The sequence below is a fragment of the Pseudopodoces humilis genome, chromosome 6 (genome assembly GCF_049639895.1).
Source record: "Pseudopodoces humilis isolate 2021_Gansu_Grassland_sample_001 chromosome 6, ASM4963989v1, whole genome shotgun sequence".
Classification (NCBI taxonomy): Eukaryota; Metazoa; Chordata; class Aves; order Passeriformes; family Paridae; genus Pseudopodoces; species Pseudopodoces humilis.
This window is the reverse complement of record NC_142205.1, coordinates 21,294,690-21,308,711: the sequence shown is the minus strand read 5'-3', so window position 1 is coordinate 21,308,711 and position 14,022 is coordinate 21,294,690.

Sequence of the window (14,022 nt, the reverse complement as noted above, 5' to 3'; positions counted from 1 at the left end):
CAACAGTGTACTACAATGCACTGTAGAAGGTAAAATACCACACAGTACCACTGTATGATGTATCATCCTGAGCTCTGACATCAAAACTTATTAATGACTTTTGCTTTCAGAATGCTGATGAATTTTTGATCCTTTACATACCTGGGACATTTTGCTAATCTCACACAAAATCATTATCCATGAGAAATATTTTTTTGGCAGGAGGTATGTTGCACTGTATTTTGTGAAACTAAAAGCACGTAATGACATTTTTGTCCAAGTAGAATATTTCTGGGGTCGAGGTTGTATGCAAATAATTTGTAAAGTTGAAGTTGCAGGTAAAATTTTCAAATGATTTTTAGAAGAATGGATTTTTTACTATCCCAGAGAGCTTATTCTTGTAGAATCTTATATGTGTTATTTCCAGTTGATAGATCTGATATCTATGTTGTGATTTTAACAGCAGAAGCTATCACTGAATTTTAAGTTAAAATATTTGAAAGGCAATAGAAAAAGAAACAGTCTTTCAGCAAACTTCTTTATGGCTAAAAACATTTTAGAGAGAGATGAGTATCTTCACTAAGAGAACTTTTTTTATGATCTTTATTTCATGGGATATTTATATAGATGAGGACTTGATGTCTGAAAAATGGAATTGTAAACTTCTTCCTGAGACACATGGTCAGTTGAACTTTCTTCAAGAAGAAGAAATATACATGTTTCCTTTGAAATAAAAAATAAACCTCTCTTTATTTTGGAGTTGTAAACTGCATTGTACGCCTTTCTAGGGGTAGGTGATGATCTCAGTGGGATTGCTCAGTGAAAAAGATATGTTTAATATGTGTAAGAGTCATGTCTTCCAATCTTCAACATTTTTGTCCATTTTCTGATGGAAGAAAGTAATTCTTGTGACTTTCCAAAATGTTTTGAAGGTCTGCTTTACTTATGAGTGTAAATTGTGATATTTTGGAGGATCCAATTCTCTTGCCATTTTTAGCCACTATCTTCTGTTTGCATAGCCACCTCTTCCTTTCTTTAATGAAAGAAACACCATGCAAATTTTTTTCCTAAACAATTGAAAGATCAATAATCAATTTTTATTACAAATATAATAAACTCTCAGTAACTTATGTCAGTTCAGGCATCTGCCATGAAGAGCAGTAGCTTCTGCCATGTAGCAGGAGCAGTATTTGCTTAGCTCTTTTTTGTTTCATTCTGTAACAGGCATTGAGGAATCTTTCCTATTGCCAAAAAGGTTTTTAAATTTGTTGTTATATAGCTTAGTCTTTTTCTTGTGGGAGTCTAAAGCAGCCTCCAATGACATCCAATTATAGACAGATCATATAAAGGAAATATTCATCTAAATATATCCTGGTCTTGCTCTGGGGTAGTCTAAGGCAATCCTCAACCATATCCAATTATAGATGTATCATATGAAGAAAGTACTCATTTAAATATAGCTGACAGGTCCATAGATGACTAGAAAATGGTAGATCATCTAATCTTACTCCTGAGATATCACAGGCCATAGGATTTCATCATTGACCCTGTAGTCTACAGAAAAAATGCCTTCTAGGAAGCAATCCAGCCTTGATTTATAGGAATCAAAAATCTGTTACTCCCTTCAGGCATGTTGGAAAACAGTTTAATTTTCTCTGTAATTTGCCTGTATGATATTTTAATTTGTTCACATTTATCAACTTTATATGAAACATATGCCTTCTGGGATAATATTTCTGGTGGATTTTTTATAAGTAAGACATTACAATTGAAGCAAAATTATTGTATGCTATGATGGTTTCTTAAAATAGGCTGCAATATGTCCTGCATGGTAAACAGCAGAATGTTTTCTTTGTATCCTAGCTTCCTAGACATGCAAGGCATGCACAATTTAATAGTCTAATTAACTCATAAGGTGCTGTCATATATTCTTTGGTGAAGGGATGTTAGCAGTGGTGTTTTCAGTTTTGGAGTTTTTTTTACAACATGCTAGTAGGAGCCTCTTTTTCAAGTTCTCTATTATTTATTTGCTTTGTAAAAATCTCTGATCCTTTGCTTAAGTTTGTGGAAAATAAATTATCATTGTTTGCTTGAAATTCCAAAGACTGAGAGAAGCCATGTATTAGAAAGCAGGACAGCATAGGACATTAGAGAAATTCAAGTTTGGCCATACAAGACCAATGATAATCCTCAACATATTTAATCATTCAGATTTGTTGCATTAACTTTATTTTTCTGTTTAAGACTGTAATTGCAGACTTAGGCTACAGAGTGGTTACATAAGATGGCAGTGAACATGAGAAATGCTAATTTTTTACAGTCTATGATTTGCTCAATCTAATGTTTGGCAAAGATGAAGGTGTTTTTTTGGTTCATTTGCTTTTGTTTCTGTGATAGTAATGAAAAAGCAAATATTTTGGACACTGTAGGCTGTATATCAGTAGAATATCAAGAAATAATCTATTACCTATGTAAAGCTTAGGGAAGTTGGCTTTGTTTACTCTCCATAGAAGATTTCAGGATGCAATTTAGAATTATTAAGGTGTTTTCAATTTGTTTCTTAAAACAGTGACAACCTGATATGGGAAAACAGAGGAGAGGTCTCATGAGTTTCAAACTATTATGAAACTGATTTGGGAGCAATTTTAAACTCCCTTGGTAATCTTTCATACAGCCATAAGTACATCTTAAAGGATGCTTTCTGTAATAAATCTACATAATATAGGTCTTATGCCTGTCTAAATATTATAACATCTGTGAGCAAAATATATGTGAGCCTGTAAAGGGATTCACATAAGAGACTCTTCAAAAATGAAGCCTGTAGTATGCAAATATAATGCTTATAGCTGCAGTATTTGATGCAAAGATTATGGGAAGTCAAGACTGAACAAACCAAAAAACTGTCCTGATGCTCATAACATTGGTCAGCATAGGACTTAAGGGATGTTTAATGTATGGCATTAGAAACTATTAAAAAAATTAATATTTTTTATTATTATTAAATCTTTAATTCACTAGTCATGAAGTTGTTTTACCCTCAGGCTTACTTTCTCCAACTTTAGAACTTCTAGTTTGAGGATTATTAGGTAGGCAGATTTTTAGTAACATCTTGAAAATATAAAAAGCAAAATACAAATGTCAAATACATCTAGAAAAAATTAGGCATACTGGAATCACCAGTCAATTTTATTACATTGTTTTATATATAGGGGTTTTAAATAATGTAACTACTGCTATTCAAAATGTTTTTATTCCTGTTTTGCTAAAGTGCTTCAAACCCCATTCTTTCATCTCAAGGATATATCTTCCTAAATGATGAAGTTACTGCTATGGATTTATGTTAGTTTTAAAAAAAAAAAAAAAAAAATTTGGACACAAGTGAAATGAAGCTATTACTATTAAATAGTCATCAATTCTGGTCCTATCACAGTTTATTTTCCTAGGTGTTTAGAACCATTCATAATGGTTCTAAATAATGCAGTGTGCTGCCCTAGAAACAGCTGCCTGTGCCTGGAACAGTGTCTTAAGGTCACAGAGACATAACTGCTTTATAGCATATTTTGCTTTTTCCCTTCACACTTTTAGTTGAGTAACTTTTCCACCACTTCAGTATTGAGCTAGATAACAAATCAAATTGAACTATTTAACCAGACATCATTGCATCTGAAACCTGTATTACCTGGAAAAGAGTAGTTATTAGTGGTTGGTTTTAAATGGTATTGTTAAGACAGCATGTTTCAAATGAAGTCCAGAATATTCTTAGAACTATATGCTCCAAGGTAATGAAGGGCATAAGTTCAAAAGTAAAAGCTTGAGATTTAGTGAAAGATATTAGGATGCACAGAACTGAGCAACAGTGCTCATACAAAGACTGATTTATGGTGTCAGTAAGCCTGGATAATAAAGTAGGATTTAGTACTTTTAAACTTAAATTAGAATAGTAAGCAATGATACACCATACTTGTCACAAACAAGAATAAAAATCATCAGCCAGTAAGTAAGAGGTTCTGAGTTTGGGCAGGCTTCTTTTCAGACTGATATTTGGGTGGGGAAACCAGAGGGTGCAGTACCTGTGAGACGAGTATGCTACAGCACCCATCTGTTTGCTGGTGAGCCCCAAGCTAGAGCAGCCAGTGAGGCTAAGAGGGCCTGGGAACTGCTCAGGGGTGTTGGACAGAGAGCAGGGTCATGCTGCTATTTGAGGGATCCAGTAAAGTGCACGTGGGTGTGAGCTGAGAGTGTTGAGTGTGTGCTGTCAGTACGAGCTTCAGACTCTACTGGCTGAAGAGTGTCGCTGTTGGACATGAAATGAGGCACACAGACACAGCTCGAGGTGTGGTGAAGGAAAGAGTGAACTTTATTTTTTCTTTCACAATTTATAGGTTTCTGACCACGGCCAGGGATTGGATAGTCAGGATAACACCTTCCCAACCAGTACTGGCCGTGAGAAATATCCATCAAAAAAGGTGTATCAGAAAGAATGTATACATATTTATGTTTACAGTTACTGTTCTGGGAAAGTCTTTAGAAACTATGTCAACAAGATTGAAAACTGAGTTTTCAGGGCCACAGAAGAGGAGAGAGGACTTGATGCCTATGTGTGTGCTCGTGTCCCACATGTAGGTGATGCTCAAGGCAGCCCCTTGTCTGTGGCAGCCTGTGTAGCTGGCACAGTTGGTGTCCTCTGTGTGTGTGTGTGCTTGGAACACACGCTCAGCATCACTACTGTCTGACCTGCAAAGGAGAAGGGAGCAGCTGCTGTCCCAAGTTTCCCTTGAATTTTTTTTTCCTTCACAAAAAAGCAATTACATTGATGAAAAAGCACATTAATCCCCAAAGATTGTTAATTGTTATATTTTTATACTATCATACAGCCATAAATGTAGAGAAAATCTCTAAAGAGCTGTTAAAAAGAAAGTGGTTTTGATAAAAACAAAAACAGTAACCACAGAACACAGTAAAAGAATCTCAGAAAATTTAATATTGTTGTGAGTAAAAATCAAGGTCAAGTTTATCCGCAGCAAACTGAATTAATATTAATTGAAGATGAAATTTAATTTTATCTATCAGGGCTTTAGCTTTCCTAACCCGATCCCCGGCTGCTTAGACAATTTCTCTCTATTCCAGAGGCAGGGGTTGGAATTAGATTTCTGACATCCCTTCCAACCCAAACTATTCTGGTACTCTGTGGCTCCTCCCAGGTTACCTATCCTTACTTCCATACTCTCTAGGCTTCCTCTCTGTGTTTCATTTTTTATAGGAGCTGCTTGCTCAATAGCTGAAATAATCTTGCAATGCTTTTCTCTTATAAAGATACCACAATCTACTAAATAACTGCCAGTTCCTATTCTATGTATATAATAAAAACATTGGGGCGTTTTATCCAAATGTAAAATTGCACAACTGTTGTACTAGCTATGCAATGCTCAGAGTTCACATCATGTTCCATTGAAGACTGGAAGACTGCAGGTATTCTTTTTTTTTTCTTCACACTGAACAAAGAAATTATATCACAGCAATCTACCTTAGCAAATAATCAGTGATAATTTTCAAATATTCTTTTATTTATGCTGCATAGATTAAATGCTTATTTTTCTATTCACTCTACTTGTCTCTGTGCAAGATAAAAAGCAAAATTATTTGGTAAGAGCAGGTAATTCACATTATATTAGACATTATTTTAGGAAGCTGCTATGAAAGATACTAGAAAAATTATATTACAGAAATGGATAATATTTATTTGTACCAGCTTTCATCTTTGACATACCATGCTCTAGCTTTCATAATTGCCAGTAACTTTATTCTCATATAACAAAAATCACAGAATTGCCTTTCTTTGGTGCACTTACTTCCTTATGTAATTCTGCAGTGAGGCATTTTCTGTAGGTATCACTATTCCTCTAAACCTTGAATAAGTGAATCTCAGAATGGCTGATGTTGGAAAGGATCTCTGGATCCTCTGCTCAAGCTGGGCCACCCAGTTTGTTGTCCAAGATCATGTCCATCCTGTGTCACTTGCTCTGACCCTGTCTTGTCAGGGGGTTTGGACTGGATGATCTCCAGAGGTCCCTTCCAACCCTTACTATCCTGTGATTCTGTGATTTGTAAATCTTGAATTTGGTAATTAATAGCTTGCTAGCCATTTCCTTCATAATGGCCATTATGTTATAAACTTTTAGCAGGTATACCTCTGATCAAAACCTGCTTAGAGGATGTAGTTATTTTCATGGAGGGAGAAGTTTGGCAAAAACTAATATTGAAGTTCTTTTTTCTAAACCATTCTAAGCTGATTTATAACCCTGGTGTGGAGAAGTCAAGTAGTCCCTATAGTCCAATATTCCAGCTATGAACAGATTGATGTGAAAACTTGATGGTTGCATGTAAGAATATCTGAAGTATTTAGCAATATAAATATTTAGGACAAAGCAGCCCTATTAAGGCCCTCTCCTGAACTATATGAACTAAATGTTGTTGTCCGTCCTCTTACTTTTCTCTTTTCTAAGATTAAAAAATAAAAGGTGTAGTCTCCATCTGAGATTTTTTTCATCTCCTTAATCATCACGATTATCTTAGTTCACCCTATGTCTGGTATTTTTCCCACAAAGAGACTGACAATTTTCTATCAGCTATTGCAAATGAAGCAGAGTTTTATTTGCATCTACATGCCTCAGCAAAAAGGCAACAACAATAATTATGGAAGCTATCTACCATACAAGGTCAATTTTACTGATGCTCTTCTATTTAGGATAATCAACTCTGCCTCTATATAAGAAAATGAGGGCTAGTGAGCATCCAGAAATGAAGCACAACTATCATGTAAATGGTTTAGGACCTCATCCTGCATAAGTGTCATAAAAATTTATTGTTCATTGAAGTTAATAGGTACTGAGGTCATTCAGTGACACTTTAAAGCATGAGGGCCTTATTTCAAATTAATCTTTATTTTTGCTTTAACTTTAATATTAAAGCACTTCAAAAGAAGCCCTAGTAACCATAACAACTACAATTTGCCACATTTCAACAATTTTATTTCTGTAAGCATTTTAACAGCCTTGGCTTTTCAGTGGTTGAGCACATTCGATTCATTGTTCTCTTCACATTTGCCTGTGTAGTGAGAACAAGAACTAGTTTTCATCTGATACCCTAAATGTACAACTCCCAAATTCTTTGCTGGAATTTCAGTAGTGACAATTATTGCTAAAATGTTCAAAAGGATGACGAAACATGTAGAAGGAGAATTTGAGAAAGTCAAGCAAAAAGACCAAAATAATTACTATCAATAGCAGTATAGGTGGACTTCATTAAAATCAAAGTTTTCATTAATACACAAGAGTAACTTCAAACTTAGCTGTATTGAATACCCTTTTAGTAATGAAAATGTGTTTGAAGCATATTTTTTTTTTTAGAGTTAAAAATAGCTAATTTTAAAAAGTCAAAGTGCATACAGAGGGAAAAAAAACAAACCCATCCACATCAGAGTAAAGGAACAAAGAGAATTAAGGAATAAGGTCAAAATATTTGCAAATGCTACAGAAGCTGTTTACAGACATGCTATAAAATAAGTTTGAATAAATTATAGATAGAAATGCAATCAATATTTAAAGCAGCTTATCTTGTATATATGTACGTGTACAGTGTAGTGTATTTAGCGTACATAAAGATAATCTTGATTTAGTATACATTTTATAGCATAGCATAGATATTATGCATGTACTCTGAAATAGCTAAATATGATAAAAGTAAAAATAGAGTGTACAAATAAGAGTGAACATATATTAGTATTATAGAGCACAGTGAAAAACTATTAGCTATAAGAATGTATCTTATAAAACCAAATGATGTTTGAATACTGCTATTTATTATACATAAGGCTCTAATAAAGAAGAAAGGATAAACATCAATTCAGCTTTTGAAAATACACCAAAACCAGACAGATTTTGAGAAGCCAGATACTAATTTAGCTTGAAAAAGCCATTTAAAATATACAAGCAATATATATTATTATATCTTCTTAAGAGGTGTGAATTTTCTGTAGTGTTCAACAAATAGGATTCAGTTCTCAGCTTATCCTTCAGCTCTATGACTATTAAAAAACAAATGTTGTACCTGTGTTGCACTTATTTTTGTCAAAACTAGGACAATTTTTAAAATTTGAGATTTTTCACATTATTGTTCGTAATGGCTAGAACTAGAGGGGTGGGGAGAGAATGGAAAGTAAATAATAGATAGCAAATAGAAAGAATATCTCAGAAAAAAATTTAAGGTCTTCCTAAACTGATTACTTACCTTTGTGGGAATCAACTTCCTAGCTCATAAATCAATTCTGAAAATAAGGAAAATATTTTTATCTTATAACTTTGACTAAAGAACTTTAGTACAACAGTTAATTTGTAATACAGAATTACAGCTTTTTAAATACTCAAATGAAAGGCGACCTTAGAGTCATGATATGCTTGATTTCTCTGAAAAGGAAGACATATAATACAGTGTCAATTGTCTTCTGGTTTAATGTATTTAATGGCTGATAGAATAACTAGAAGTTAAATAGACAGCAGCATTTGATTTTTTTTTACCAATTAATTGACTGTAATAATTACCACACAGCTTTCTTATGTGGTATCTTCTTTATATGTTCTTTAATCACATGGTCATATTCTACTGGCTATGATTTCCTAAAAAGCAGCTCATAATATTGAACTTCAGTTAATTTGAGAAGGAAGGTAATCAATCTTTCTAAGCTCAGCCTAAGGATATTCTTTGACTTTAAAGGATTGACTTCTTATCTAAATTTGACAATTGGATTATTGAAATTTATATTGACTTTTATCAAACTGTTTAAATGTGTAGCTTATAATTTAACTTGTAGTTTTACCACCTTGTAAAAACCAATCTTCTAAGATGATAAAACAAACCCATTGCATGTTCCAACAATAATGAGCCCTGGCTTAGTTACAAGGAAGATGTAAGAATCTGAGGTGGATATTTAACTTCCTTCTGTGGTTAACTGGGTGGTAATTCCTGAAGCTTCTTGGTTCAGAAGTTTTGCCTCTTCTTTGGTGTTCCTACCTTCTGCCTCATTAGTGAAAACTTGACCTCTTATAATCTCTCACTATGGTTATTTCCACCATCTCTTATTGATTTATCACTTTGCAGATCTAAAAGCTTAAAGAGAAGAAGAATAATGGTGCCACAGGAGAACCTCTAGGTAGCGTAGAAGGTGATAGAAGAATTCAGTGATATATAATTTGAAACTGATTAACTACAAAAGACGGATATAGTAGTGGATTGTGACTTCTTTTTCTAAGACTCCTGTGGCAGTTTCACAGCAGTCTCACTCAGATCATGTCCCCAGCCCCTCTGGTCCAGCAGCATGGACTCAGGAAACAGGACATTTACTCCAGCTGTTCGGTATGCCTGGGTCCTGGCTGGTGGCCGGGACTGCTACACAGAACTCTTGCACCCCTGGCTCAGCTTTCTGCAGGATCTTGGACATGGCCAGAGGGCAGTGTTTTAAACTATATATTACTTTCTAAAGTAGACTGCTGGCAGAAGCTGGCAATGTCTTGGCTGCCTGTGTGACGCCAGGCTGGTCTCACTGGTTTCTTTGCACTGGAAGTCAGTGAATGATTTTTGTAATGGTTTCTAACATGTTCTGTTTTCCCATTCCAAATGTGACACACAAGTGTATAGTTAGCAAAAGTTACATAGCAAAATTAATCTAATCTGTAATTGATTTTCTAGCTTGTACTGGATTAGTTTAATGAGTCAGAACTGGTCAAATAGAGTAGAGGTCACACATACCTGGGGCTTTACTGTGTAATGTGCAACTGTGCTACCTATAATGACAAATAATTAAAAATCTGAAGGGCTTTCCTGTTGTTCCATTCTATAAGGGTTTTAGCTCATCCATCTGAGCTGCTAATAGCCAGAAGCTCTGTGAAAACCATCTCTGGGGCAGAGATTTAGTGACATAAATGGAAGCAGTCTTATGGGGTTTGACTATCACCTGCTGTTTCAAGTTTGTGATGCAAATGTTGAAAGCCTCATTATGGAAGGGCAAAGACATGACTACACATGTGGGAGGCTAAAATGATTCTTGTGTCCTCCACTGAGAACACTGCATTCAAATATAGCATTTATTTCTGTGAACCTCATCATTGCTCACAAGGATGTGCATTCATATTCTACAGAGTGCAGAGTCCATAAAAAAAGAAGAAAAAAATCTTCTACTGAATAAATGATATATTTTTTGAAAACCAAAGTTTTCTTATTTGTTGAGGAATTTACTTATTCCTGAATATTTTCTATAAATTTGGTGGGTTTTTTTTCCTGCAGATGTATTTAACTGGTAAAGTAAACTGCCATAGTATTTAATTAGAAAACTTTGCTACAAATGAAAAAATACCATTTTATCTAAAGAAAAGTAAGATGATGAGGCTACTATACAATGACATGATTAAATAGAATTTTAGTTCAGCTGTTTGACTGTCATGCCAGTTGAACTTTCCTGCCTTTGCTTTTCACATATCTTAGGATTCTAGTGTTTGCCGCATCTGTCAGTCAGCCAATTAAATTCACATTGAGAGAAAACATTGAGAGGGAAGAAAGTGTCATTTTTAATGAGCTCCTATTATTGTTTACATTCTTGTGCAATAAGATGAAATTTCAGCTATCAGAACCTGACAGGAGAAGGAAAGAATTCTTGTTAGGAAAAACTAAGGCCAAGAAATTCTTTCCGAGATCCTGGGATTTATATTAATAGACTCTGAACTTAGAATGTTCTTTATATTCATCCATAATTGCCAAATTTGTGTTTTTTATATTGACATTTTAAATTAATGTAGTCAAATCAGTATGTCTTCATGAAGATGAATTTTAGAAGTAAATGATGTAAACAGGGTATGGGAATTATTGTTTTAGTCTTGATCCAATCTTGTATTGGGTTTATGAGGCCATATTTTATCAGCAGGGATGGCTTGTGTGCCATCTGTGAGAAGCTGCCAGAAGCAGCTCCATGTCTATCAGAGCCAATCCCTGGCAGCTCCAAAGATGCACATGCCACTGGCCAAGGCTGAGCCAATCAGAAATCGTGGTAATGACAGTGATAATGTATTTAGGAAGAAGTAGGAAAAGGATATTGTGCAGACGTTATTATGGCCAGAGAAGAGAGGAGAGAGAACATCTGAGAGGAACAACTCTGCAGACACCCAGGTCAGTGGAAAAGAAGAGGCAGGAGGTGCTTCAGGCACTGGAGCTGAGATTCCCCTGCAGCTCTGAGGTGAGGCAGCTGTGCCCCTGCAGCCGATGGAGGACCATGGGGATGCTGAGATCCACCTACATCCCGTGCAGGAGACCCACACTGGAGCAGGTGGATGCCTGAGACTAAGCTGTGACCTCATGGGAGAGCTGTCCTGGAGCAGGGTCCTGGCAGGGCTCTGCAGACTCATGGAGAAAGGAGCCCCCATTGGATCAGGTTTCCTGGTAGGGCTTGTGACCCCTTGGGGAGCCATGCTGGAACAGCCTGTCCTTGGACTGCACCCACCAAACGTGACCAACACTGCAGCAGTTTGTGGACAACTGTCTCCCGTGGGATGGACTCACACTGAAGTCCATGGAGAACTGTCCCTTGTGGGAGGGCCCCACTCTGGAACAAACAAAGGATTTCTCTCCATGAGTAGCAGGAGAAACGTGTAATGAATTGACCATAACCCCTATTCCCTGTCTCCCTGTGCTGCTGGGGGAAGAGGTAGAGCTGGGAAGGTGCTTTTAAGGTCTTATTTTACTTCTCATTATCCTGCTCTGATTTTGTTAGTAATAAATTCAAATAATATCTCTAATTCTAACCTGTTTTTCCTGTGACAGTATTTGGAGAGTAATTTCTATTTTATTTAAATATTTTTTTTATAATATTTATAGATATTTATTTAAAGTGAAAACATTTCTTTCTAAACACAAACAAAAATAAATTGTTGACTTTTAAAAATTATTGCTCCAGTTACAAATTAGCAATTAATGCCTTTATATTAAAAACAGTGTGGCCAGATGGACCAGGGAAGTGATTCTTCCTCTGTACTTGGCACTGGTGAGGCCACACCTCAAATTCTGTCCAGTTCTGGGTCCCTCAGTTCAGGAAAGACATTGAGTGTATACAGTAAATCCAGAGGAGGGCAAGAGAAGGGTGAAGGGTGAGGGGTCTGGAGAACAAATCCTGTGAGGAGCAGCTGGGGGTGTTTAGCCTGGAGGAAAGGAGGCTTTTGACCTTATCACTCTCTGCAGCTGCCTGAAAGGAGGGTGTAGCCAGGTGGGTGTGGCACTGGTCTGGTTGACAACGTTGTGTTTGGTCACAGGTTGAACTCAATGATCCAAGAGGTCTTTTCCAACCTAATTGAATCTGTGATTCTGTCATGTTCTATAAACAACGCTGTTGGCTGACAAGATGGACATTAGACTAGATTTAGACAGAAGAAACTGCTGGTGCTTTCAATAAAAACCCCATGCTTCTATGACAAGTACTTCAGCAATTCATGTCTCTTCTGAATATCAGTCTCTAACAGAGTAGAAATATTTTCTTGACCTATTTAACTTTGAAGATTTCAATTTTTATTTTTGCTTTTGCACTGAAACAAACCCAAACATATTCAAAGTATAAAGTAATAAGATTTAGAAAAGGAAGAAGATAAAAAAATTCCAAAGTCGTCTGATGGAAACATGCTTTACTTGATGTTCCTGTTCCTTGAACTGTCACAAATAATGTGAAAATGCTCTAAGCAACAGCAGAAGGCCCTTCTTGAATAGGTGTTTCTATTGGAGAGACACTCATATAAACACTTTGATGTCTATGTGATAGCCTTGGAATCTCTTTTCCAAATTCACAGTGAAATGTCAGAAATGAACAGAAGACAGCTGGCTGTTGGAAAATGGTCTCCTGTAACAGAAGCTGCACTGTTCCACTGAGCCATGTTTTTCTACATTTTTGTGCTTGCCATCAGGAAGCAGTATAGCCTACATTTGTGTTTGCATATATATATATATATATATATATCAAATCAGTAGTACATTAGGTATTAAAATAGTTTATTCCATAAATCAGGAAAACAAGGTATTTTGCATACAAACAAGCTTATTACTACAAGCAGCTTTTTCTTGCTTGTAAAAATGGCATTTTTCTTTTTAAAGCAGAGTAAAATTTAAAACTAAGGAATCATATAGTGTTCACAAATGCAAATGCTTCCTGTTTTCATTTTGCAATATTTATTTTCACAACAATTCTTAGAGTTTCAAACTTCTGTGCATACCTTTGTCTCAATTTAAGAGTAATAGTCAACTCATTGCACTTACACAGACTCCAAGAAGATTACAGTTCTAGACAGTGAAAGGAATCATATGGTAATGGTGATATACTCTAGCGAATCCACATGCATTCAGACTCCGTCAAAAAAAAAAAAAAATAGGGTTTTTTGTAAAGCATATAAAATCAGAGGATTTTTTTTTTCCAAATCTGTAGCTGAGATCCTCCTGTAGCCTCTGGGCAGGACCTCACGTTGGAACAGGCAGACGCTCAAAGGAGGCTGTGGACCTGAGGAAAGCCCTTACTGGAACAGGCTCCTGGCAGGAGATGTCCCTGTGGACAGGCAAGCCCATGCTGGAGCAGGTTTGCTGGTGGGACAGGTGACCCCATGGTGGACCATGGCAGAGCAGCCTGTTCCTGAAGGATTGCACCCCCTGGGAGGGACCCACACTGGAGCAGTTCATCTACAACTGCAGCCTGTGGGGAGTGCTCATGTTAGAGAAGTTCATGGAGGATGGTCTACTGTAGAATTACTCCATGATGTAGCAGGGGAAGGGTGTGAGGTGTCCTCCCTCTGAGGAGGAAGGAGTGTAAGAAACAGCATGTGTTGAACTGAATGCAGCTACTTGTCCCCCTGCACCACTGATGGGAGAAGGTAGAGAATATCAGGAGTGAAATTAAATCTAGGAGAAAGGGCGGGGCAAGGGGAATTTTAAGAATTAGGTTTTATTTCTCATTATCCTAATCTGATATGA